Source organism: Miniopterus natalensis, chromosome 6 (genome assembly GCF_054644295.1).
Source record: "Miniopterus natalensis isolate mMinNat1 chromosome 6, mMinNat1.hap1, whole genome shotgun sequence".
NCBI lineage: Eukaryota > Metazoa > Chordata > Mammalia > Chiroptera > Miniopteridae > Miniopterus > Miniopterus natalensis.
The window spans coordinates 81,981,084-81,987,061 of NC_142086.1; positions in this window are offsets into that span (position 1 = coordinate 81,981,084).

Here is a 5,978-nt window from a genome sequence, read left to right on the forward strand (position 1 = left end):
TGAAAGAACAGGCTGCAGACTTCCTGCATGAACTCACTCCTGGATCAGGGTTGCTGAGAGGGGAGCCTCAAACTCTTTGTTAACAAGCCCTCCAGGTGATCTTCATGATGACGGCACAGGGAGAGATGTTAACTCTCTGGCCAACCCTCCAACCCTCTGACCAACATTGCCTCCCACAGATCACTCACTACTCATCAAACCCTCAGGCAGATTCTCAGATTCCATCCTTCGCTCTATATTTTATCCCAGCTACCACCTCCCCCCACTAGATTTTTGACAATGCCATTCCATCTCCTTTCCAAATGCCCTTGGTCATAAATATCTCAAAATTCTGCCCTTTATTTTCCTATTTACACATTTTCTTAAGTATTTCTTTTGCTACTGCTTCAGTTACCGCCCCATGTAGATGATGCTCTATTGTGCATGTGTGTGTCTAGTTGCGTATGTAGTTCTACCTTCAAATTTTATATTTCGACCATTCTACTCGATTTCCGTACTGTAGGGCACACAAGTTAGTTCTTCAACAAATATTAGTGGAATATAGAACTGGTACAAAGAACAGTGCTAACCTCTGCAGCCTCAAATCCAAGAGACCCTCAGGAAAACTTTTCTCCTGTTTCAACCAGAAAAGTCATGCTTCTTTTACCTCATTTATGTTTTTGTGTGGTTTTATTTTTTCAATTCAAAGTGTCTTTCTCTTGATTTACCTTTGTCAATTCCTAGAATTACCATCTTTCTAGTTGCTTAGTTTTGAAAACTAAGAATCATCCAGTGACATGCTAGTACATGTTTAACAACCAGTTCCCCACAAAAAGGTCCTAATTTGTAATGTGATTATTTACACCAGGCTTAATTAAAATAACAATCTGATATCACTGAATGGGAAGTTGGAGACAGATGTGCAAAAATCTCATGGGACTTGATGCAAACTGTCCTCAGAATGCCCTTGAAATCTCCTCTTTTTTCCCTTATTTTTATCCTGTATTTGATCATTCACCAAAGTCCATAAATTTTCCCTTTGATTATGTCTAGAACTATTAGGCCATTTCTACCCTCACCATAATGGTTCCTATATAAACCTCATGGTCTCTACCAGATTATACAGTAGTACTTTATTCTGCCTTAGTTGGCTCTTATTGGCCCTCCACGTGTCATGATGTTTATGTTTTGCAAGAACAGATGTGATCACATCATGTCATGTTTCAGAATTTTAATCACTTTCATTAGCAAACAAAATCAACTCAGCCTGGGGCAGCCCTAATAATAAAAATATTGGATATAATAATGGCATCAAGCAACAGACTGAACCCAGGATAAAAACAAAAATGTTTTCATTTTTAAAAAATGAACTTTTAATATCTTATAATGTTTTCTTTTCCTTTTAAAAATGTATTGTGTTGGCAAAATAGTGTGCTTGGTTCTTTGTATCTTTGTACCTTCTCATCTCTACCTCATAAAAGCCTTCTTAGCCTGACACCTTACTAATAAATGGCTTTAAATTATCAAATAATAATTGTGAAATTTATAAAGTGACACCTTTGTAATGATATTTCTCCTTTGCAACAAGTTAAGACATCTTATATGTTGCAAATAATACCTTTTAGTAGTTGAATATATTTTAAAGATTAAGTAAACAATTATTCTTATGAGCTTAGAAGGATTCTATCACTCAAACACTATATTTTTAAATAAATGAAAGGACAAATTAAAAGATTTTAAAGCAAAGCTATTGCTTAAGAAATACTCTATCTGAATATGATGTGGGATCAGTCTATTTCATCTTCCAGCTTCACTAAACAGATGGGAGCAGTAAACTGACCTCACCCTGTCCTTTTTTTGTATTAGAGAAGCTAACATTTCCAAGAAATACTATTTCTAGTCAATGTTTTTTTTGATCCATGTGGATATCATTCAGAAATGACTTCTTCTAATTTTATGCTGTAAGGAAAATCACTTGACTTAGAGAGGTTGACATGTTTTGAAATGGTAAGTTTTTAGTCACAAGCACACTGAGCCAAAGGAACAACCAAGAGTAGAGTTAGGTGCCTCTACAGGTAAAACACTGACATTTAAAACACTGTGAAATATTTGAGATGAGTTCTTTGGCTAAGATCTTTTAAGAGACTCAAACCAGTCCACTTAATACTTTTGGTTGTTATTCCAATTAATTGTTTATAGGTCTGTGAAAGTTATGGCTATAGAGTATAGACCCTTTCAGATCTCCCGATACTATGAATTCTGTCTTGGCATTTCATTTTTAACCAGACCTAGAACTTTAAGTGGCTGAAAGTGACCAGAAGTGGCTTTATGTCAGATGGCACCCAAGTTAGATGAAGCACAGCAAGTTTCCAAAAACAAAAAGTAAAAACAGACTTTTATATTTTTGAATCCAAAGAGAATCAGTTTCTAAAGCAGAAATATAGACCAAGTTATGTAAAAGTAATAGTTTATAAAAAGGTTTACAACCTATATCTATGTTTTGGTAAATTAAAGCATTGTTGTCAGGTATAGGCTAAAGTTCAATAATTGTCCTACATGCATTTCTTGTAGAAGATCTAAAGAGAACTGAGCTCTGAGATTCATTGAATTTATGAGACTTTCAGGTCAATCTGATCAGTGATGTTAATTGTGTAAGCAGACTGCCTGCATCTCTATATTCCGAAATCTGAGACGCAGACACACTAAGACATGAGTAACTTCTGAAAATAACCTGTGCTGACAAGTACTGGATCTCAAGTATTTGAAGAAAATGTTTACTAACCTTTTCCCATATACCTGAAAACTTTTCTGAAATGTTCTCTTATCATTCTTTGTGACTAAAATAAATTATAGGAAATCTTTTCATTTTATTTAACCCAAAATAACCCCAGCTAGTTCCTTTCGTGAAGATTATATTGCAGATAAAATTATAAATAGCTTGAGGGTAAGGAGGATGCTCTATAACTCTGTAGACTTTTCATTTCCTAAGCACTGCTATCCATTTGCACTCGACCCCAATTATTTCCATCTCCCTGCCTTCTTGGCACACGGCTTTGCCGTGCCTGGATGGAGACAGGTGACTTGGTCTTGCCAATGAACTTTGAGCACAAACAATGCATGTCATTTATAGGTTGTTCCGAGACTCGGAGCTCTCTTTCCCTACAGCACGGCAACCAGCAGCTGGCAACGAGCAATATTTCAGAGACTAAGAGACTGAAATGGGTAGAGCCCACCTTCTTGGAAGGCAACGGACATTAGCTTATCCTGGAAATGATTGGTGTTTTCAGCCGCCCAGGATCTTAAGGTTATTTATTAATTATTTCAGCACGACAAAAACCAACCTGGCTGGTAACTTAAAGGTTATTGTTAGTAATTAGGATAAGGGTGATAGCTTAAAGAGACATCCACATAAAGCATCTACTTTTTTAATGTAAGAAAGAATAAGGAAATAGAACTAGATGATGGCGGCGCAGGTAACCACGGGACCCGCCACCGCCTCTGCAACCACGTGAGGATCACAACTAAAACACAGAACCGCCGTCACTCAGAGCCTCCTGACACCGGCTGCACGGAAGCCCCGCAACCAGGGACCTGAGGGAGCATCAGAGCGGGAGGAGGGGCGGAGACGCGGGTGGGTCGGGGCTGAATCCCGGAGACGCGGCCGCGGGCCCACACCCGGTGCCGTGGGTTAACCCGGGAGGGCAGCTCGGCAGCGAGGGTTTCCCGGAGGAGTGAGGGGTCCCAGCCCACAGCAGCCCCCAGCCCAGGGCTCCAGGGCCGGGAAGAGGCGTCCCCACAACTCCGGGCCGTGAAACCAGAGGGACTGTCCCTGAGGGTCTCGGAGGCTGCACTAGCCCCAGCAGCTCCTCTCAAAGGGCCTGGCACCGACTCACTCGGACGCTCCCTCTGAGCCCAGCGCCGGGAGCAGCCTGAAAGGACCCGGGACACTCGGGGAGGAACTAACCTGCCTGAGAGCCGGGCGAGAGGCGGAGGGCGGCTTCCTCCCGGGCAGAAGGGCTGGCGGAGGCCACGGCTCCTTTGGCGAGTCCCCCCCACGCAGCCGGCAGGCAGGCGCCATATTTGAGTCGCCAGCACCTGACTCGCACCTTTGGCCCCGCCCCGTGATTCCCGGAGGCCCCGCCCCTCCCCACCTGCAGCTCATCCAGGCCGTTTCCAGGGGCTTTTCTGTGCCAGTGGCCTCTCGAGCCCCATGCTTAGGACTTTCCTAAAATCTCTCAGACAAGCAGCAGCGGGCCCCATAGACTTGATAAGCGGCCCCAGGCCTGGCACTAGCGGCAGCCTGCACTGGCTCATAGCTTGGCCTCTCCTGGGCACCTCCATGCCCAGCACAAGTAGCAGCCAACTATGGTTTGCTGTGGAGCTCATGCTGGGTGGCCCTGGGCAAGGCACTGGCAGAGGCTGACTTTGCACCTCCCAGGAGGCCCCAGAGACAGTGCACCTGGTGGGCAGACTCGACCACGCTGGATTACAACCCTACCACATCCACGAGTGACACACTCAAAGGGTGCACTTGGTGAACACCAAAGCCCCACTGAAGTAAATCCTGCTCCATAGGAGTGTCTCCAGCACAGCAGCTCTCTGACTATAGTTGCAGTTGGTCCTCACAGCCGATTGGCCTGGGAGTCAATTCCTCCCAGTGACACCAACAGCAACCAAGGCTCAACTACAACAGGACAGTGCACACAGCCCACACAAGGGAGCACCTAGGAGGCCCAGCTCAGGTGACTGGGGAGGCTGAGCCACTGGACCTTACAGGACACCTACTACACAAAGCCACCCTACAAATTCCAGGAGACATAGCAGCTCTACCTAATACATAGAAACAAACACCTGGAAGCAGCCAAAATGGGGAGGCAAAGAAACATGTCACAAAGGAAAGAACAGAAGAAATCTCTAGAAAAGGAACTAAATGAAATAGATCCAAGCAAGCTAACAGATACAGAGTTCAGAATTTTGTTTATAAGGATGCTCAACCATATTAGTAAGAGTATTATGAAAATAACTGAAAAATTCGATGACATAATAAAGTACCAATTTGAAATGAAGGCTACACGAACTGAAATGAAGAATAATTTACAGGGAATCAACAGTAGAGTAGAGGACGCTGAGAATCAAATCAGCAATTTGGAACATGAGGAAACAAAAAACACCCTACCAGAAGAGCAAAAAGAAAAAAGAATCCAGAAATATGAAGACAGTATAGGGAGCCTCTGGGACAACTTCAAGAGGCTCACCATTCATATTATTGGGGTGCCAGAATGAGCAGAAAGAGAGCAAGAAAGTGAATCTATTTTAAAAAATAATGACAGAAAACTTTCCCTACCTGGGGAAAGAAATAGACTTACAAGTCCAGGAAGCACAGAGGGTCCCAAACAAGAGAACCCAAAGAGGCTCACAGCAAGATATATCATAATTAAAATGCCAAAGGTTAAAGACAAAGAGAGAATCTTAAAAGCAGCAAGAGAAAAGCAATTAGTTACCTACAAGGGAGCTCCCATACGACTGTCAGCTGATTTCTCAACAGAAACCTTGCAGGCCAGAAGGGAGTGGCAAGAAATATTCAAAGTGATGAAAAACATGGAACTACAACCAAGATTGCTCTACCCAGCAAAGCTATCATTTAGAACTAAAGGTCAGATAAAGAGCTTCACAGATAAGAAAAAGCTAAAGGAGTTCATCACCCCCAGGCCAGCATTACAGGAAATGTTGAAAGGTCTTCTTTAAGAAGCTAATGAACAAAAGAACCTGATGAACTAAATAGATCCAGAGACATTGACGCAGGCAACAGATGATCATATTTCAGATGAAAGAGGGACGGAGGGTGGAGGGCGGGAAGAGATTCACCAAAGAAGTTATATGCATTTGTGCATAACCCATGGACACAGTCAATAACAGGGTGAAGGCCTGGGGAGGGGGTGGGAGCAAAGTGGAGGGCGTCAACTGGGGAGAAAAATGGAACACCTGTTGTACTTTCAACA